Here is an 11,656-nt window from a genome sequence, read left to right as displayed (position 1 = left end):
TTAGATTATAAGAAATATAAATATTAAGATAATTATTTATTGAAAATCATGGTCTCGATCTTTTATTAAAATAGTTATATATAATCTTCACGTTTTTTTGTGAAAAGATTCTTGTTTTTTTTTATATATGAACATGAAAAACTAAGAAAAAAACTGAAACAAAGAAAAAATAGTTTTCTTTTGCTAAATATATCCTAAGTTTTCTGAATTTTAGTAATCAAGAATGAATCGCGGAGTTGATTGAATTCCTTGTTGGAATTTTTGTGTGCTAATACCTCCAAATTTAAAAACATGGACATCAAGAAAAAAAAAAGGGGGCATGAGATCGATTGATGGAGATGAATTTCAAAGACAGCACGATGATAAACATGGAGGTGTGGTAGATCCAAATAAGTTACCAACAGCGGTGTCGTTTTCAAAGCAAGATAATTTTGAGAACAGCCTAAGAGAGTTGCAAAGTCATACATGAAGACAGACTTTGATACATTATTTACTCCCAACTAAGGGTGGAAGGATAGAGACCAAATGGCTAATGCACTGCAAATGGTCTCAAATCCGAATCTAATCCATGGAGGTTACCATCGTCTAGATGAATCCCCTTGTTCCCTATTGCAAATGCCGAGGCATAAATTTTGAACCAAGATAATAATAAAAAGGGGGGATTCTACAATGCAATGTCCCTATTTGGATTAGTTTATACTAATTAATATCAAAAGTAATTATTTGAATTTAGTAATTATAAAAATAAATAAAATCTTGATTAATTTTATATGTTTATATATATATTATATAATCAAATCTACTAGTTGTAATATAGAATTTTTAAAATTAATAATCAAGTTTCTAGTAATTCTGACAAAACTCGAATTTATAATTATAAAAAATAAATTTAAAATTTAATTAGTTAGAATTATTATTTTATTTTTAAGCTACTGCTCGTATGAGTATCATAATTGTAATTAGAACATATTAATAATACATCTTCAATATCTTCATCAAGGCATCAGAGCGTTACTCCAACGAGACTATTCCGATCTCCACTCCACCATCCCCGATCGATACTCCATTGATTGCTCTCGATATTTTAGCCCAAATAAACGACAAGCTCACCCTTTCCACTTCTCCACGGTGGCGTGCACAGTTTGAGACTTTTTTTAATTGGATATGATCTTCTAGCTACATTAATTATATCACCGGTAGCCATCGATCGATCCTTGTCCACAAACGGATGACACTTGTGATGGTAAGTTGTAAAATAAAAAAATTACAGGTCTACATCACGCCTTCATAAAAATAACTGGACAAGGCAGGATAAACTAATCCCAAGTGCCATCTCAGCTTCCACGATCACTCCTTTCATTTCAACCTCCAAAACTTCAAAGGAAGCATGGCAGAAATTAAATACTTTGCATGCAAGCAAGTCTCGCACCAGAGCTATACATGCAACTTAAAGAAGAGGTAGCTCACATTCCTTAAACGAGAAAAACAATCCATTCAGGAGTATATCTCCACAAAGTTAAATCTCTTGCATTGCACAAATCGATCATCCTATCTCTGATGACGGTGATCTCACTCTATATGCACGTTTTTGATGATTTTGGATTTTATCAAAGAATCATTTCAACCCAATAATTTAATGTTAGGTGAGGTTACAGGGTATGATTTATATTATTCTCTAACACACTCCCTTAAGTGAAAGCCCGTTGAACTCAAAACTTGTACAAGCTCGCATTACCTTGTGCTTAATGTTTTTATCAAATAAATAGGGATGGTGAAATTCAAACTCACAACTACTTAGTCATCAAGACTCATGATACCATGTCAAAAAATTATCTTAACCTAATAATTTAAATCATTAAATAAAATTCTAGATATGATTTATATTATTTTTTAACATTGATTTTTGTGAAATTACAACACCAATCCGGGCAAGACAATACTCCCTCACGTCTGAAGAACTGCACGATCTACCGGATACGCCACAGCTGGTGGCAACGGCAAACTACTCAAATTTTCCACGCACAACGACAATTGATTGTATCAAAATATATGCACGTGTACAAACTCTGTTCCAGGGAAGAAAGCTAAAATATTTAAGCCTAGCAATTACAGCACATTTACATTGGTCTTATTGTCGTAGCTGTTACAGAATATTTATTTGCTGTTACAAGCATATTTTCAGGCTATAGATTAATTAGGTCTTGTGATGTTCTTGAGCTTGATTTGAGGAGTCGTCCTTTATATTCCTTACCACTTGACACTTAATTAAACAAACAAAACTTGTCTATTTTGTACTTTTAGCACAGAACATTTAACATATTAATAAAATAATATAACTGCAATTGTTTAAAAAAAGATAGCGTTGTTTATACGTGTTGTAGTTCCAAAACACGATATATAAAAAAAGTGATGATTGAAAAATACAATATTAAATAAATATCATATCTTGAAACTGAGGCAACTATTAAAACACCGGCAAAAAAATTTAATTTTGCAATAAGTCGGTGCAATCATGTAAATTATCGCGCTTCAAAACTACAGGATCTATGAATATCACGACAGACTGATGATACCAGGTTATTTCGCTATTTTTTTGAAAAAACCAGGTTATTCTGCTATTAGTTTTATTTTACTGTTCATTTTTTTTTTTAAAATTCACAAATCTTAGCATGTGCCGTCCACTACAAGAACACGACAACACGTGTCATTATTAGACAGGCCTGCCTCGTCAGACGCTGACTAGGATCTGAGCGCCGTGGACAACTTCTAAACCTCTGTTTCTGTGTGGGCTTTCAATCAGCGTATAATCTCTGATGGTCCCAAGAAATAACTGGTTTTGATGAATGTCTGCTATACACTTAACCATACTATATTCATTGTTGAAGCATCCAAAGAAGATTTTAGGTGAAAGTGCTCGAATCACCATTGCAATAACTTCACATAACAGGGGGATCAGCAACTAGTTTGAAGTCCGAGGTCAATTAACAGCCAAAATCTAGGGTTTAGCCATCCAAGGTGGTAAATTCAAATGGGTTCGTCATCATGGTGGAGACCACCCATGACCGGTCCTTTCTGATCGTGGAATAATTGGTAAGCACTGAACTATATAGTAAACATAATAAATAACATCCGTAGCAAGTGAAGATATTATAGTGGGTAGGTATCATGATATCATATCATATCATATCAGCCGCTAAATATATATAATTGTAATCTCCAAATCATTGTCCTATCAACCGCCTTCGCTCGTGTAACGTCGTGCTGCTTTTGTTTGTGCCTTCAAAGAAATATATTATACAGAAGTCAATTGTTTTACTCTAAAGTCTAAACAAGAAAAAAGTTCAAGGTACGTGAACTCCTCGTCCTGTTTATAGTGCTTTCTTACACGAAATCATTTGAGCAGCTTGTGTTTTTTCTTCGTTTAATGCACAGCCAAGGACACATCATGTAATGACTTGTAAACAACTAACAAATCACTTGCATAGGCATAATTTCAATAAGTATTCGAATTTTGGTTGCTGGATTGCAAATTAATCACAAATTAATGGAGTTTTGATTTGAATTTTAATAGGATGCTTTGAATAATTAATTGAATTCTATTTGCTTTTGTGACTCGATCCAGCTGTTTCCTTATTTAAAGCGATGTGATGCGAGACCACTAGCTAGGTTAGAGGGCAGTGACAGCAACTTAATGTGACTATGATTCTCCTTACACAGAGTCATATTCAATGGGCCAGGGCAGCTTCTGAGCCTCATTTTTTCTTTTTTATTGTCAAATTAATGAGGAAAATATTTCCAGCCATAATTGCTCGTAAATGTCACATTGTTGGCGGAAGATGTGAAACCGAGAATGATTACGTGTCATTACAAACTAGTTTTTATTCGCATACACACCAATATATTTTTGTATATATTTTTTTTAAACTACCGCATTGAGAAAAATTAACATTTACATGCATTTTTCTGGATTTTTAAACAGGTTAGATTAACACACACCAACCCCAGATATAACTCAACATAGACATGTTAGGCCTAGTTAGTTGGGTTCGGCAGGTGCTATCAAGCCCAACAACTTGGCCTAACACATGTTTCCTATGAATATCGAGCCCAAAAATGTTTTGCAATTGTACCTTGAGAAGCCTAATGAATGTCTGAATCCATTACACTCATGAATTCAAACATGATACCTAATGACAATGTCACACCTCCATAAATTTTTACATGATGAATTATTTCTCAATAAGTAAATTTAATTAAAAAGTATATACTCTATCAATATCATTAGATACACTAAAATCTATCATGATTTATCATGTTTTTATCTCGTAATTGGATAAATGGAGTGAACCACAACTCACAATATAAAATTAATTTATAAAGATGGAATAACTCTTTAGCCAACTCTTTAGCCACTCCACTCTAGTAAAATGACAAGATTCAATGGCTATATATATCCTCTTAACCATCAAGGTAAAAAATTAATAATTTCTTTATTCTTAACATTTTTAACATATATATTTTCAAAGTCTATTATTATAAAATATCATTGCACTTTATATTTACTTAAATATATGGAAGTTCTCAAACCTACAGAAATGAATTTTTTGCAAGTATGAGTAATTGACTACATTGGCCTACTAGGGATTAGGTATAGGCTACTAGCTATTTTATTAGTTAGGAAAAATAGATCAGATTGTTAAAATCAAGAGATTAATAAATTATACAGTATATAAACTTTGTTTCTAAACTACTTGAATTTTTCGAGATATATATTTAATTTTTATTAATTCTTAGTGAGTTAATGTTTAATACTATCTAGGATTAGCATGAAAAAGTCCAACGCATCAAATGACATATCTAAAAAATATATTTTTTTTTAGTACAATGAACTAATTTTTTTTTTCAAATGTTTTAATAAAAATCCTTCTTTCCTGTAAAATTTAATAACTCATTATATTTAGTTGAGATCATTTTTGTATCTAAATTAGGATCAAAAGATGTTTGAGAATGTTCTTTAATTTTCTAGTTAAATTTTAGAATTTTATTTGGTTTATGTTTCATTACCAAAAATGATTTTCTATTTTTTTTTTATATACCCTACATTACAACCACTGTTGAATTCCTTCAAATTTCAATATCAACAGTAATGCGTGCGTGTGTGTGTGTGTGAATGTGTTGATATATAGGAGGACATGACTTTCATTAATCAAAAGCTGATCAGTTTTATTATTCATCCGTGGACACAATGGCTGAGAGTGGTATAATTAGAGGTTTGAATCCTGACAATTAGTAAAATTGAAAGTATAGCTTTAAACATTAATTAGTCAATTTATCATATTTGAATAGCATACACTATATATAGCATTAATTAATTCTCCATGCAATTTTAATTAATTCTAATAAGATCAATGAAATTTTGAAACCCATTAAAGATTACTCAGCTACAATTTTAAATTGGTATGGTTTTGATTACTTTTTAAAATGCGTTTTATTTATAAATATATTAGAATAATATATATATATATATATATTTTAAATTATTTTTGATATCAGCGTATCAAAATGATTTATAAATATAAAAAAATTATTAATTTAAAATAAAATAAAATAATAAAATTTATTTTTTAAAAAAATATTTTTAAAATGTAAAAAAGGAGTGTGCAAACAAATCAGAGGAGGAAAACTGTGTAGAGAAGCTTAAGAAACATCAGGAAATTAATTAGAGACGAAATAAAATAAATGAAGGAAATGACGCAAGGAGGGAAGGATAGAATATGCCAAGAGAGGAGATCCATCGTCAATCCAAGCACACTCAAAGCTTACGTGCCATGGGCCGCACTCTAGCGACAACTACAAGACAGGAAAACTAAACTTAACAAACAATACCAGGTTGGTGGACCTCAATTCCATGTGCAGACGCGTAGCTGATGTGGCGAACTCAGCCACGCAACGATGTCTTCGTGTTCCTTACGTGGAATTTGTACCTATTGGGTTGTTAGGAGGCCACGATTGTAGATGGGCCCCACCTGTCATATTCATGTGCCAGCAATTTGTTTACTTTTCTTTGCTCACGTGATTCTTGTTTGTCTAGCTTCTTTTTAGATCATCCAAGCTAAAGTATTTTTTAATTAAAAAAAATTATCAATAAACTCAAAATATAATACATATTAGAGATATTTTTTTTTAAAAAATAATATGATGATATATTGAATAATTTTTTTATTGTAATATATTGTATTAACTCGTGCTATGAGATTATGATAAATCTATATAAAAAAAAATTTAAACAAATTATAAATATCAATTTTTAATTAACTTAATATTGTAAATGAAATTGTAATAAAATATTAAATTAAAAGGGATAAAAAAACTACTAAAGTCAGCTCAAGTTATATAACATTTCAAACCCGCAAATAATGCTATAAGATTAGAATAACCACGTATAAAGAAAATCTATAAAAAATTATGAAACCTAATTTTCTACCAACCCATGCTTAAGCATAATAAAAAAATCAATTAAAAGAAAGACTAAAAAAAACCCAAATTGACGTAGGTTAATCTATTAAGCTTGTAAGTTGTAATATGAGACCGAGATAACTTTATAAAAATCAAATAAAAAAATATGAAGCTCCATTTTCAACATATCGAATATTAAACATTGAATTAAGAAACAAAATAAATCTATAAGATTGAGATAACTCCACAAAAAAAAAATCACAAAATCTAATTCTCAAACAACCTAATACTGAAATAAGATGAACTTGAAAAAAAAATAAAATAAGATTGAGTTGTTGGAGGATGAAATTTAAAAAAATACAATTAAAATAAGACGAAAAAAAAAACCCTAGTCGATCCAGGTCAATTTACCAAACCCATGATTTAGATCATGGGATCGGGACAACCTCATGAAAAACAAATTGAAAAATAAATATAAAGTCTAATTAAAAAAATATTCAATTAAAAAAGGGCCCAGGAAAATAAACAGAATCCAACCTGCTAAACCCGTAACCTAATTCATGAGATTGAGATAATCTCATAAAAAGCAAATTGAAAACAATTATAAAGATTGATTTTCAACCAATTAACTCAATGTTAAATGATAAAATAAAAAATCAATTAGAAAAGGAAAAAAAAAACCCCACCCAGATCAACTCTTTAAACCTGCAACATGAATCATGAGATCGAGATATTATCATAAAAAAAAAAATAAAAAATATATATAAAACTCCGCTTTGAAATGATATAGTGTTGAATGTTAAAATAAATAAATAAAAAAACTAAATCTATGAAATTAATATATAACATAAAAAAAAACTAAAAAGCACAGTTCTCAACCACAATCTAATATTTAAAATGATGGTTTTCACAATGGAAACGCAAATTGCGTTCAATCACAAAACTTTGTTCCCAAACAAATACTTATTATTTATTTAATATTATAGTAGCGATTGTTTTTCAAAATGATTTTTATTTTAAAATATATTAAAATAATATATTTTTTAAAAATTTATTTTTAATATGAGTATATCAAAACAAACTTAAAACACTTAAAAAATATATTTTTTAAAAATATAAATTTTAAATTTTAAACAAACAATGTTTTGATGAAAATGCCAATCACCCACCTAGGCTCAACAAGTGATCTTATTCCTTCAGAATCCTGGTCTATCCCTAAGAAGAAGATGACAGAAAGAATCAAACAAATATAAATATGATCAGCCAATCGAAGTATGGATAGACATAGAAAACAGGGGATTGGTCATCAAACTAGACACCGCATTGACCCCATACATAACAAATCAAATTTGATTTGGCAATTATGCATCGTGCAAAATTAAAAAAAAAAAGCAGCATCTTATAATTATTAAAAAGTATGATTATAATTGCTTTTTAAAGTATTTTTTATTTAGAAAAATATGTTAATAATATTTTTTTTATTTTTTAAAAATTATTTTTAAGATCATACACATTAAAATAATTTGAAAACATCAAAAATATATTAATTAAAAAAAAATTTTAAATTTTTTAAAAATATTTTTAAAATACAGTGCTAAAAAAGCTCGGTATAGAGACAGATGAATTGAACTTTCACACCTCCGCTGGCTCGCCTTGCACCGGTAAAACGTTCAAAGCAGATGATTCCACCTTTTTTTTTTTTTTTTAAATTCTTTTATAATGATATTCCAATACTTGTCCCTTCAAAATTAACACTCCTGTTTTTTTTGGAGAAGGGAAATAAGAATAACTTTATAAAAAAAGGTGCTTTAGTTTATGTTTTTTTATTAAAAAACATAAATAATTGATGAAAGAGAGACTGTAATTGATGAAAGAATGTTGGTGAATACAACGAATTGTCCACTAGATTTAAAAAGAAAAATTTAAAAAAAAGAATAGATCACATGTTATCTTCCTGACGAAACAAATAAATCTGGCGTGAGCTTCAGCTTATAAATCAAGGTGCACTTGGGGTTTTTTTTTTTTTACCATGGGGAGGCCCATTAGCACCTAACTTTATTTTTTTAATAATTATTTTTTTTATTTTTTATTTAAATATTGATTTATATCATTTATTTTATTTCTTAAACCAGTTGAATTAGTTTTGTTTTTAAATTAGTGATTAATTTTTTATATTTTTATATGCGGGGATAGTCCTGGTTACGCGACGCTATGAAGAGATTAGCTTGACTTGTATTAATTTTTTTCTCTTATATTTTACATGTATTTGTATGAATTTTTTTTTATAAAAATAGAAATTGTTTGTTGTCAGCAACAACATTTAGTAGCTAAAATAAAATAAATGAAAATTAAAAGAAAATTAATGTAAAATATTTGTATATACATTTATATTTTATTTGTACTATAAAAATTAGCGTCATGCTTTAATATTTAGTTAATGTTAACAAATCCTTTTTATTATTTATTAGTTCATATATTTCTTAGTTTATTTAATAAAACATAAACAACATCTTTTCATTTCTCAATTAAAAAATAATATGATATATGAAAACATATTTATAATGTAGTTATTTATTTTTATATTAAAAATTATATGCAACGTAAACAATATTTTTACATTTTTAAATTAAAAAAATGATATTTTAAAATACATTCATAACATTAAGAAATTCTTTTATTAATTTAAAATTAACTTGAAATTTTATGTGGGGGATAGTCCTAGTTGTTTTCTATAAATGTTTCTAGCATTTAGTTTTGGATGCTTATATCGTTTTCAAATTTCAATACAAATGAAAACTACTACTTGGTCAATATTATCCCAATGGAGATGCCCGTTGCCTTTTAATAATGCATGTTGTAGTTATTATTTTGAAAGCAAAATGGTATTAACGTTGACAAGTCCTTGAAGATATAATTAAATGCAAATATTGGTCATGGGTGAATTAATATTATTTAAAAAATCTAAATTACTTGGATTATCTGAACCGATTCGAGCAATAAATTCCGAAATGTTTTGGAGAATGGATATTTCGAGATTTTGGATAAAACAGAGAAGAATCAAGGTTATCCGAATTATTACCCATATTATTATTTTTGTTTATTAATTATCTTATTTATTTATAAATTTCTAAGACTAATGGACTTGTAATGTTCTTACACCTAATTTTGCAAAGTCAAAACTTTCATAGGACCTAATTTTAGAGTTAATTGAGTTTTTTTAAAGAGATTTTGGGTAAAAATAAAAATTAATGGGGTAATGGGCACAAAATTTAGCTAAATATAATTCGGAGAATCAAGAAATTATTTCAGATCCGTGATAAGTTTTTGTACAAATTGTTATCCAAATACTCACCCGTATAGTTGATTATTAAGTTGACAAAATTACTGGAAATTTATAAATCTACACCGGTATTAATAACATCGACAATCCCTTTAATTTAAGACATGCTTTGATATAGAATTTTATAATTTCAAGCATGCAAATGCTAAACAAATTTAATAAATATATCTTTTCAAAACTTTTTTTTAAAAAAAACAAAAGATTCTTTGATTGAGCGGCTTAAGTTTTTTCTAATTTGTTTTTGGCTACTCGTAGATCGATAAGCCTCATGCATGTGCATCTTTATAAATTAATGGGAATATTTGTGATGGCATGTTCTTTCAGTGGACTTGAGCATCCAAACCCCATTATTTAAGATGTATTAATTAATTATTTTTCTAGATTGTTTTAATGTACGGATATTAAAAATTATTTTTGAAAAATAAAAAATAATTATTTTAATATATATTAAAAAATACTTAAAAAAAACGCTTAATTGAGTTTAAACAAATGGATGGTAGTCTTCTAGAAAAGAACACAATTCCATATATATATTAGCAGCACTTTTCGTGGACGATATTGATATCTCTTGTTAGGCCTCGATAAGAGCTCTTTTCATTTTGATCCATACACATTGTAAGGGGAATCTCCTTTATAATCCAAATTGGATGGTGTTAGCGAGTGAATTTGAGCAATGGGCATATAACTTTTCGATAAGATAAACCCTAGCTAGTTTTCATTTTTGACTTGAATTTCAAGAAGAAGAAGAAGAAGAAGATGGCGTGCGTACGTGGTGATTCCAATATCCCATGCTAGCTAAGATCGTAGTTTTTAGAATTCAGTGCAACTCTGTATGTTCGTGTTCAAGATCCAATTAATCACTTCAAAGACTAATTCTAAGTGATTACTCTGAATATTATGGATTTGTAATGCTATAAAATGTATGAAGATAGATAGATAAATGCTCGTAACTTTAATGTACGTACGTAGACGTTCATGAAGATTCTCTTTCTGTATATATTTCCATGCAGCAACCCTTTATTGCTCTAAAATTCTAGCTGATTTATCTTTACATTTTAGAACTCGTCTTCCATAATTTGCATGTGTTGTGATTAAATCCACCTTTTTCGATTTTTTATGTATAAAAAAGAAGAAATCAAAGGGAATAATATTACCGAAGCCATCGAGAGAGAATGGCTGGAGAAAATAAAAGACTGCATCGCACACTCTGCAACTTAATGCAATAAACAGGAAGACAGCTGCAGATGCTTGATGCCAGTAACAAAAGTAGAGAAAAGGTTAAATTCAACGAGGAGGGAGGAAACTTATTAATCACCTGGCTCCCTGAAATCGCTTATCAAATCTTAAAATAAAACATGTATATAGTGAGAAATTCATGCTAAAAACTTTTAAGAAAATGGAAATTTTCTCGGTAAACTCGATGTTGACTGTAAGCGTCCAGATGAAGTGTTAAAAAATTATCTTAATTTAATAATTTAAATTATTAAGTGAAGTTTTAAAATATGATTTATATTACTCTTTAACATACATTTCAAGTGAAAACTTTTTAAAATTAAAATTTATACAGATATATGTTATTTTGTGCTTAATTTTTATTAAATAAGTAAAGATAAGATTCAAATTGTGATGCACTTTCGGTTATTAAAGTTTGGATACCATATTAAAAAATTACTTTAATCTAATAACTTAAATTATTAAATAAATTTTAAAATTAATATATTATTCTTTAACATCGTATTATTCTTTAACATGTAACTGAGAATTAGAGCTTGAAGCGAGAATTGCATATATTGAATTTGGCTTCAAATGTCTTTTTATTCTCTCTGCACTTTCTTATTTTTAACGTGATAGGATGCAAAT

The sequence above is a fragment of the Populus alba genome, chromosome 6, assembly GCF_005239225.2.
Source record: "Populus alba chromosome 6, ASM523922v2, whole genome shotgun sequence".
NCBI lineage: Eukaryota > Viridiplantae > Streptophyta > Magnoliopsida > Malpighiales > Salicaceae > Populus > Populus alba.
The sequence above is the reverse complement of the archived record's forward strand: the minus strand, read 5'-3'. Positions refer to the sequence as shown.